Source organism: Bactrocera latifrons, unplaced genomic scaffold (assembly GCF_001853355.1).
Source record: "Bactrocera latifrons isolate USDA-ARS-PBARC rearing strain unplaced genomic scaffold, ASM185335v1 scaffold_35, whole genome shotgun sequence".
In the NCBI taxonomy this organism is placed as follows: Eukaryota; Metazoa; Arthropoda; class Insecta; order Diptera; family Tephritidae; genus Bactrocera; species Bactrocera latifrons.
Window position 1 is genome coordinate 1145006 of NW_017536990.1, and position 11013 is coordinate 1156018.

The following is an 11013-nucleotide window of genomic DNA, read 5'->3' on the forward strand; positions in this document are numbered from 1 at the left end:
CCTTACAGGGTCTCCGATTTATTCTTTACTCGCCATATGTTTCGTACCATTTACATCGTTTTGTTTAGTTTTAGAGCGCTTGTCAAGGCCAAATTCGTTTCTGTGGAGGACTTAAGATTTGCATCCAAATGCAAAGCTATTCTAGATAAGACACCATTAACGAAACGCTCTACCATATACCAAGCAATTTCACTAAACATACACAATCGTATTCCAATTTAGTCTCACCATTGCATTGTTACGGTCTCTAACGTCTTGATTCAGTAATCCAATAAATTCGCAGTAACAAGATCATTTCGAGCCGTAAGTAATTAAACGGAAATGTATGAAGAATAAGAACACCAAAACAAAATGGAATCGATTGACATACGAAGATAATTTCTTTTAAATTAAGAAGGAAACCAAACAAATTGAGCAAACATCGCCAAGGTAAAAACAAATCATTTACTTGCGGTATCGATTATCGCGAGCAACATGGAAATCAGGTTACGCAGCCAGAGGACTTTTAGTCCTCTCTTTAAGCCGTTAACCGCAAGTGCAATAATTTTGTAATAACTTGTAAAATACGAAATGGAAAATTTGTATACGCAACGTTGGACGCTACGAAAGTATAGGCAGAGACCCGATTTGCAACCGCATTCCGGTTGAATAATGTCAGCGTTTACTGATGCCTCGGAGGTGCGCATTGATATGTCATTTTGGTAAAACGATGCTTGTTTGTCCGTATTACATGTGTGTTTGTGTGGAAATATACTTATGCAATAAGGCTTTCAGTCAGTTTAAGAAGTAATCGGTGCAACGATTGTAATCGGTATGGGGGTTCTAACCGGATGCTGCCCAAGAGGCATATATAGTACGTCAAGTAACAGAAATGTCTGGAAGAAACAGTTGACATTTCTACACTTTCTCCTCCATTTTTCAGCTTTCATCAGTCTAAGAAAACTTAGACTTATACCAAGAAGGACTTCACAGAATATCGGTGTTTTAACAGTCCAAGTAGGATCACCGAGATATTATAATAATAAACTCAGTCGGGACCGTTTCTTTTGTAAAAAATATGCCTGAAATAGTATTATTTTTAGGGGCTCATAAGTACGTGTTTGAAAATGATCCTCACTCCAGATATGATGTGGGTCCCGATAATATCAATTATCCTAACTCTTTTTTTGCCATTTATGATCATTTAATTGGCAAAATCCGAACCGGATTTAACAAGTCGATATATAATTTCAACCATTATACTATTTCGATTACATAAACCTAAGTATTCCATTTTTTAACAGGTAAAATTGGTTTAATTTCGAACCGATTATTTTACGTTTGGTATTATTATAAGATCACTAGCGTATTTTAATCAAAAGGAAGCAACACCTACAGCAATAACGTCATATATTTATAGCATTGCTTCTGTTTCAGCGGTTCATATTGCAATTGTCTTTTATAAATGTACGTTGTGAAGAAAAAGAAGAAGAGTAGAGTGCCTTGAGGGCAAATATACCTCTCCCAACTGCCTCGCCTTTCCACAAGCTACTTAAAGGCAATCAATTTGTAAACGTTTAATACCCTCAATGCCATGCGGCTAAAAAAAAAACAACTCTCTCCCCCAACCGCCACATCAGAGTTCTTTCGGCAATACTATTCTTCAATAAAAATTGATCCAATGTTGCATGTTGCATGTAGCCAAGCGATGAAATGAAGTTGCTTTGTGGCAGATTGTGTGGAGGAAAAAATAATCAAAAAAAAAAAAAACGTTTTCCATTAAATTCCAATTGGAGGTGGAGGCCAAGCAGCCAAGTGGTACTACTTACGGGCACAAACTAACAAACACTTGAGCTGAGCGCGCCGTTTGTGTGCTTGCAACATCAATGCTTTCGCATGAAGACATTTCGTTTGTGCGAGTATTTTATGTGTTGCAAAAAAATGCAACTTGGATCGGCAATAAATTCTCGCAAAGCAAGTGCAGTTTATGTTGTTGTAATTGCAGTTGAATTTTTTTGTTGCAGCATGTGCAGTGCGAAGAAACGCCCTCAAACGGCAGCAAATGTAGTGGCAACTGCAGCAGCTGTAATATCGTTCTAGTTATGGGTGCAAATCAATTGGTCGGAAGCAAATGGCATACAGTGGGTGTTTTAGCGAAGGACTTGTTGTAAATTTAAGGATGTACTGAACATGCTGGGTTAAAAGCGGAAAGAATTAAGGGATCAAGTAGATTTAAACAAGTAGGTCCAAAGGTGGGTCGATCTGGGCCGAGAACACTAAACTTCGCCAGTTGCCTCTATCCTGTTGGGGGCACGCCCAAGTGCAGGCAAGCCGCCATGCATTTGGTTTTTCCATTGTATGCGGAACGCATTTGCTTCCGTTGCCTTCACTTGGGTCGCTGCAACTTTTCGCTGGAGCATCATCTTTCATGCTAACGACATGGCCTAACCTCATAGCTCTTGCAGTTCGTTTTTCCAGCTTCTTCGATACTTTGTTCAGTTCTCTTGAATGCTTCAAGTTCTTTCTCATTTGGGATCGTCATCATACATGTTTCTGCGCCGCATAATAGGACGGGGAAATGAGAGGGATGAGGGAGGGATCCGTTTTACAATTGTCTGTCGATCTCAAAATAACAGCTGTTGGTAGGAGTTATTTTGCGCTTGATCACCAGGCTTAGATTATTGGTGAAATCTTTGCTGATGGCGAGATTAGTTAAGCCAAAAGCTAGAATTTATATGGCATTTTCAGCTTCTCGCCACCGATTTTAAACAGCTCTCTCGGTAATTCATCGGCCCCTTGGTCTCTCTTGTTCTTAAGCCGCCTTAGAGTGTTATAGAGAATAATTAAAATATGTTTTTTTATTTTTTTTCGGGACTAATGGCACGCCCGTTCTGACTATACTTTATTAGGATTGTTTTATTCCATAATGTATGTACGCTTGAGGGTCTTAGTAAGATTGTCCAGTTGGTAGATTAATGGAAAATTAAAAACAATCCGCTTTCGTGGCGTGTGTGAATAAGTAAGCTTCAGTACGTAAACTAAATGACAATAATAATTACTTTTTTTGTTCAATTAAATTTTCGGATAAAATATCCTCACCGACTTTGAAAACAGAGTTTTAAGCCGATTATACATATGAAGTTAACCAGATTATACAAATACGCTCATATTTTCGAAACTATTTCCCGGATTAGCTTTAAATGTTCAGAAAATATTTTTAAATAAATACAATTAAAATTAAATAAAACTTTGAAAATAATAAATGGATACAAACTTTCAAATATTTATAAATAAATAGTAAAAAATGCCAATTCAGACCTACGATCAATTATTTCCCCGATCACAAAAGGTCAGTTCTAAAAATTCTGTTCCATAAAATTTGGATTTCGCACATTATCCGTTTTGTGGACCTGTCAGTTATGACAAGCTTGTTTTAATTTCAATACGTTGTATTTACATACACAATCGTAAATTCAATTCCATTACAGTCTGCTTACAGAGCTGTCAACTTGCCACTATTGAAAGTTGGCAAAATAATAATGCAACCATACCAACCTGTATATTCCCAATAATAAAGATAATAAAGCAGCAAATATTGCATACTTTCTCGATGAAGCGATTGCAGAACGCAGAGCCACAATGAAGAAGCATTTTTAATTGACTTCTGACTTGACTTTTTGCGCTTGCGGCCATAACAATGTGTACGGATCGGTCGTTGGTGGCGGCAAAAGGTTGATCGTCATCTTGCCACAATGGTCGGCAACAGCTGCTGGCGCAACGCTGTGGTGTTGGTGGCAACACACAGTAGGCTTCGCCACTTTTATTGCTACTCAAATAGCGCGTCAGTTGTTGTCGTGCAGCGCGACTCCTGTTGCAACACACTAGGTTGCATTATTACACGTTGCTGTGGTAAACGGTAATAAATGTATTTGTATGAGCGTGTTGTTTCGTTGCGACTGGATGTTGCAATTCCTAAAAGTTAATAAAATACGCCCAATGATAGCAAGAAGTCAATCGAACGCATAACTCGGCCCTGAGGTCTTCATCTTCAACTTTAGCCTTGCTTTGTGCAATAAAAACAACAATATATTGTTTTAATTTTTTTAATCTTTTTTATAATATTCAATATTGTTAATCCGCCAACAACTTTGTTTGCGCCCAAAGCTGGACGTTGTCGTGCCACTGGACGCAGTCGCATAGCGTGGCGGCGTTCGGCCAGAAAAACAATCAATTAGGTGCCACGAATGTTGCTGCCACAACGCAAGCTATTTCAGCCTTTGCTTTTATCATGGTTGTTTTATTTTGGCGCTTGAGAAATTGTGATGCCACTGCTGCTACTCATTTCGGCTGCGTGTTGCTTTATTGTTGTTATTGTTGTCAGTTATATTGGCATTTTACGATCGCGATTTGGTTTTTTACCTCTGTTTTTGTTGCTTTTGGATCGCAAGAGCTTTTTTTGCACGGCGACAAGCATATCTCCTGCAACTGCAGCGTTTTATGGTGGCTTTCAGCGGTCGCAGCAGGATTTATTACACATTTTTATAGTTACGTGTAAATTGGTTTTTAAAATGTAAATTTATCATAACACAAAAACAAGCCGTTTCCATTTATTACACTTGCAACTTTTCGCCAAGTTTGCATTGTGCCGAGCTGCTTATATCGAATTTTATTACACTTCGGTTCTTTATGTAATACGTGCTTTGTATACAGTAACGTCCATACAAATATGTTACATCGAATTTTACCCGGGCTGACAGAACAAAAATGTATTTTCGCGTGATTTAATATAAATCTTTACTATCGTCTGTAAAATTCTGAGACAATGCAAGCATTCCGAAGTTTAATCCAATTCTCTATACAATAGTTATAATCTTCAGTGCCTTCAGCAAATTTAAAGTTTTTCGCTTTCGCTTCATTTTCGGAGCGCCATTCTCCATATTTTTGAATGGTTACATCGTCTTTCTAATAAACCCACGACTCGTCACCGGTAATGATGAGTTTGATGAATGTAGGATCCTCAACTTCTATTTCCGGTCTGTACAACACATCGTTTGACAAAGGGTTAAGATCTTTTGTTAAGCGTCCACCTATGCTCGTTATTCGTCAAATCGGTAAAAATTTCGTAAGGATTGCCGAAGATCACAATATGTCGGTTCCAAGACGTTCCTAGCAATTGAGACCGTCTCAAACCACAATTTGGCGGATTTTGAGAAAGGATTTAGCCTTGCATCCGTATAAAATTATTCTCACTCTTGAACTGAAGCCATTGGACTACCGTAATTGAGGTGAATTTACTAATTTAGTTTTCTCCGATCCGCTAACTTTCATCCGAACTGTCAATTTTGCCAAGAAAATCCACAAATTATTTAAGAACAACCATTACATTCATCTATCGGGGCTACGTGCCACACAGCATGTGCAATGACTGAATTATATCGAGAAAAGTTTAGATATTCGGTTATTTCAAGAAACTGTAACATTGAATGGCCTCCAAAAAGTTGTGACTTAACACCATTAGACTACTTCTTGTGGGATTATTTGAAGTCATTGGTTTTTAGCAGTAAACTATACTCTCTTCAAGCGCTAGAAGTCAATATTGAACTTGCTCTTCATGATATACGACTTGATTTAGTCGAAAAAATGCTCGAAGATTGGGTTCATCGAATTCGTTCCTGCAAAAGAAGTCGTGAAGGGGGCCGTTACATTCTGATTGACTCTGATAATGGTCTAAGTAGAACTCAAATACTAAGGACTATCAGATAACTGCAATTTGTTATATGTATCTCGACCAACATAACGCAGAATTAGTTATTTTACTTCATTATCAAGAAAATATGTCCTGTCCATATTTTATCATCTGCCACTGTACGCTTTTGCCTCTTTATTGATATCTTCAAAAACATTTACAGTTGGAAACACACTCACATAAATACAGATATCTGCTCGTCCGGTTGGTTGTGGCGACAAATTGAGTAGTAGCTGTCAGTTCTGGACCGGACTTTTTGATTAAATTGTTAATGGCTTATAATTTACGCTTTTAGTAGCTTTTATGAGAAAGTTAAGAGGTTTAAAAGCGAAGTCTTGTGAAGTATTTTTGCAAGAAGCAACATTTAAGTGTTCTTTATACGTACAAGAGAGTGTGTTATATAACTTAACCAATTTTTAGTGATCTGAGAGCCGCTTTGAATATTTAATAGTTTCATATTTAATATTTTCATTTTTCTGATATTTTTTTAGCTATATTCTATAAAGGTTCGGTCTGAATAATGTATGTGGATATTGTAGCCTTGGACAACAATTTATGCGACATTTCGTGAAGCTAATTTGTCAAATAACAAATGTTTTCTGTACAAGAACCTGCAATCTTTAGTGGTCCAATATCGACGGCTCCGCCAAATTAGCAGCATCCTTCAGAGAAAAGCATTTGTGTAAAAATACAGAAAGATATCTCAAAAACTGAGGAACTAGACGAACAGATCGACTCATCTCGTCACGCTCATCATTTAAATATAGGCTTTATAGGATCTCCGATGTTTCCTTTTTGGCGATACAAACTTCGTGGCAAACTGTTCAGGGCATAAAAATAGCTTTTAGAGGTTTTTAACCATTCGTTGAACTTTGCATAACTTATAGTATATATCGCCAACTACATCCGAATCGGTATGAACTCTTCTCCTATCCTCTCCATTCATGCCACGATGTTAGAAAATCCTGATTCGAAAGATGAGCTATATGAACTTTATGAAGTACAGAATACATTGCATTGACTCCTCTGTCTCAGAGAGTTCACACTCAATAAAGTTTAAACATGGTTGATTGTAGCAAAAGAAGAGGTTTCCTCTGCAATGTAGAACGCTTCTAAGCGACCAAGGACTTGACCAAACACACGAGATGTGGCTTTCTTTAGATTTTGTTAATTGAAAGTATTATGAATAAAGTTTGCTTCTAAAGCCTGCCAGAACAAAAAAAAGTAACTCGAATTTTGTATGAAAATTTTTGCAGCCAAATGAAATGCGAAGCAATTCTTTGCATTGCCGCTTTGAAATATGAAACTGCCTTAATTTGACGGCGCATTTCAGCAATAAAATGCAAATAGCGCAGCGGCCAATAGTCAGCGATGTTGTATTGTAATTAACCCCTTTTAAGCCGACTTAAATCAAGAAAATTAAACACTTTCCGAAGGTTGCACGCATGTTGCAATTAATATTCCCCGCTTGCCAAAAGGCAAAGAGTTTCATGAGCAAATATGTAAATATAGCATACCATACATACAAATATACACACATCTGCTATATGTTTGCCTGTTGTACACCTTGGTGTGTAGGCTGATGCCATTGCATTGCTGCGGGTGCAATGTGAATTAAAGGATGGCAGGAAGTGGGTGGATTGAGGGGTGCCGTGAGGGCAGTATGAGTGTTTGTAGCTGCTATATATGTATATGTATATGCACAAAGATGTGTGAGGTTGTATTTATATATCCGAGCTGTGAACAATAGCTCAGCCCTCGTAATTGTTGCTGTTGATTTTATTGCTGTAGCTGATGTTGTGACAAACTGCCGACGGCTGTGGCAAGCGCTGCCAGTTGCGCTCATCATAAGCCTCTGTAGTGGCTGGGTATGCATTATATGTGTGTATGTGTATGTGTATTTTCAGGCCGTGTGCGGCAGGCGTTAAATTGACACAATTGAACACACCCTCGAGGATTTTGCGGCTCAATGAGCGCTGAAGCTTAATACCAACAACTGCTAGTGGGTGAATTCATAAACCAATATAGACGCACACACTCATTTGTATTTGGGTGTGCAAGCTTGTACTTAGATGTCAATATTTTGTGTGTGCACATTGTACCTTTGCTTGTCAAGCGCCGTTTGTGTTGCTCAACGTGTGAATTGCACGCTCGAGGGTGCGTTTAATCGGAAATGTTAACATCTTCATCAAGTGGTAATGCGCCGATTGCTGCGCTATGCCTGCTGAACCAGGCGGGAGAGCGGTGGGGGAGTGTCGGCACGAGGGCTTCTAAAGAAGCCTTCAGCAACCTTAAATGTTGGTTTTAAGCTGTAGTGCTTTATTGCTTTGTAATTCGCTTCAATAAACGAGTGTAGATCCACATAGGTCCTAAATATGACTACGTGGCAGTATGTAAACACACTTAATCCCGACTTCAATATGCCAAATAGCTTTTGCATGTTGCACGTATTGTTGTGGATAAGCTTATTGTTTAGCTATACAAGTTATTGTTTACAAATAAATGCCATATTGATATGATATAATATGACAACTGATTTCATTTAAGGCATGTACGGTAAACATATCTTCAGGTGTTTAAATATTTGTAGATCATTCAAATATATTTCATTAGATATTATAAGCTATTTGTGTTGTTATAAGGAATAATACAACTTTGGTATGGAATAATGGAATTTGAAATGTAAGACTCACTTCTTCATGGAATAATCGTCTCCATTTTCTAGTAGCCTCGTCGTTTTATCAATTGCAAAGTGTTTGAGTAGTAAAAATTCTGGCAGTGGAAATAAGGAATTCCTTGATGGATACAAATCAAATAAAGAAGATTAAATACCATAATGACCAGTTAACTATTCTTTATGTTTCAAGAATAGTGGAAAATGGTAATTAATTTTTTTAATCGCCTATAATTTCTGTGAAAGATGACTTCTGCATTATAAATGAATATTTTTCCATATGAACTACTACTTAGTACTTTTAATATATTCCAATATTAGATGAAAGTGACGAAATATGATCAAAAATGCACCAAATAAATAACAGAAGGTCGACCAAAAAATTGTTTCATAAATTGGCACCACCTTATATAATGTAAGTTCGTGTGCAGTTTGATCCAAATATGTCAATTATCATCAGCTTGAAAATCATCTTGTTGGCATCAGATAGATAAATACTTTAAATTTTTTTTTTTTGTGGGGTTAAATTTGATTGGCTATATGAGCAGATATACCGAAGGAACCATCGCTATTATCGAGGTTAGAAACACTCGGCATTTGGCAAATAAATATCCATGCGATGGTGGAGTTAGAATTATCGACCTCTGATGAGACTTTCAACGCACCAATGCATCAAGAAAAATCATGTTTAAGACGTTAGTGGTCCACATTTTTTCAACTGAATGTTGGAGCTAACTTAATTTTCAGTGGTGATCGTTAAGACAAATAATTCGGCTTTCAGTTTCCTCTTGATAATATCATTAGTATGTTAAAGTTATTCTTTTATCAACGCTTTACTGTTCTTTATTGATGTATTTAAAAAATGCCAACTTATTTAATAATTCCACCGTAGAGGCAGTACTTAATAAAATTCCCATCGGCATTTTGATCTCATTTTTTTATGGAGAAAATAAAGCTGCACAAAATGCATTTCCATTGCAAATATACTTGATACCATTTAGTCAAGTGTAAAAAATTCAATCAGCATACTCGGCAAATATACGACGCTGAGGCGGACGCAACGCAATGACGACCAGGAAAAGGAAAGTATAAAGGTAGTCATTGAAAGAGAAGGCACACAGTGTTTCCGCATGCACTTTTATAAAGCTAAATTATTTCATAAAAAGTGAATATGAAAAAATTTTATGAAAAAGGGAAAAGTTCAGTACATGACTGAATAATGGTAAGGAGATTTGATTCAATTCGCTGATAAATAGCGAGAGATCTTCTAAGCCAACAACATGTTTCACTCAATTGGTCTGAAACTACCGCTAAAGGGAGTAATATGTCGGAAATTTTAAAGCTATGTTTAAGGATGAAGGTTAAAATTTGTGTGGAGAAGTGTATGAAGACTTACAGAATTATGTAAAATCGCTTGTTACTTTACCACTTCATAAAGCCTGGGGATTTTATTTACACAACTTACCTGTTCGATTCGCTAACTTTATGCAAGCCATTTTGTGCCCGCTGCAGACTTGCTCTCCTATTGAGTTACCATCTTGCGCCGTTGTACTTCATCTACATTGAACGTTGGCTCTTAGATTTGCTTCATATTCATTGTCAGCAAATAAATGCTGATCCGCAAAAGTTTTTGCTGCGATGCTGAAACAAAACATTCAAGCGGAATCGAATTGTACTCTCGATAATTTAATTTGTCACAGAGAAAAATAGCAGCATACACGAAATACACGAAACGATAAGTTTGGCGCAAGTGAGCTGCTGGCAGAGAATTGTAAGTAGCATTTCGCAAAAACTTCCGTTGATTTTAACTAGAGAAATAAAATCTTTTTTTTTGCCTCAGTAAGTGACTTGACATGTAAGTATGTACATACGTGTGTATGCACGAAAAATTTCTTTGTTTTGTGCATTCCTCTACTCTTTGTTAGTATTTCCTTCTAACTGCTCTATGTATTTTGCTTTTTTGCTATTCTCGTGCGCAAATACTTTTATATATTCCATCCAGCTCGTCTTTGAGTTTTCACAATTTTTTTTCTTTTTCAGTTTTCTAACGCTTAAAATTCACTGGCGCATGAGAACACGTTCTTACTTTATTCCTTCCGTTGGCTCTCTGCTTCAAACTCTCTACCATAGTCGTCGCCCGCTCGACCACTTACCCCTCGCGCGTGCATAGAAATAGCCAACAAAAGCATAAAAGTTGTGAAAAGTTAAGTCGGAAGGAGACTTGCAAAAAATACACTCGTATTCTGGTACACTTGTACAATTGTTTGAAGTACTTGCGCATACTTGTCGACTTGTCACAGTGCGACTGCCGCCCAGCTGGCATTTATCCAGGCTGCTCGCTGTCGTCGTGCCCGTCCTTTCGGGCGCACATTCGTACATGAGTTTGAGTATTATAAGTTCGCCCATATTATGGGAACAATAAATATACGTGATCAGCATATTGGGGCGACGTCACGCTGTGCTCATCATGTCCTTGCGCATCCTGTGCGACGTCCAACCACCAGCACAGCCGGCACAAATACCCCACAGATACTCGCCTGCCATKCAAACTTCACACAGATTTTCAGCTTTATTTGCTATAACATTTTTCGTTACATTTACCGTTATAAAGCAA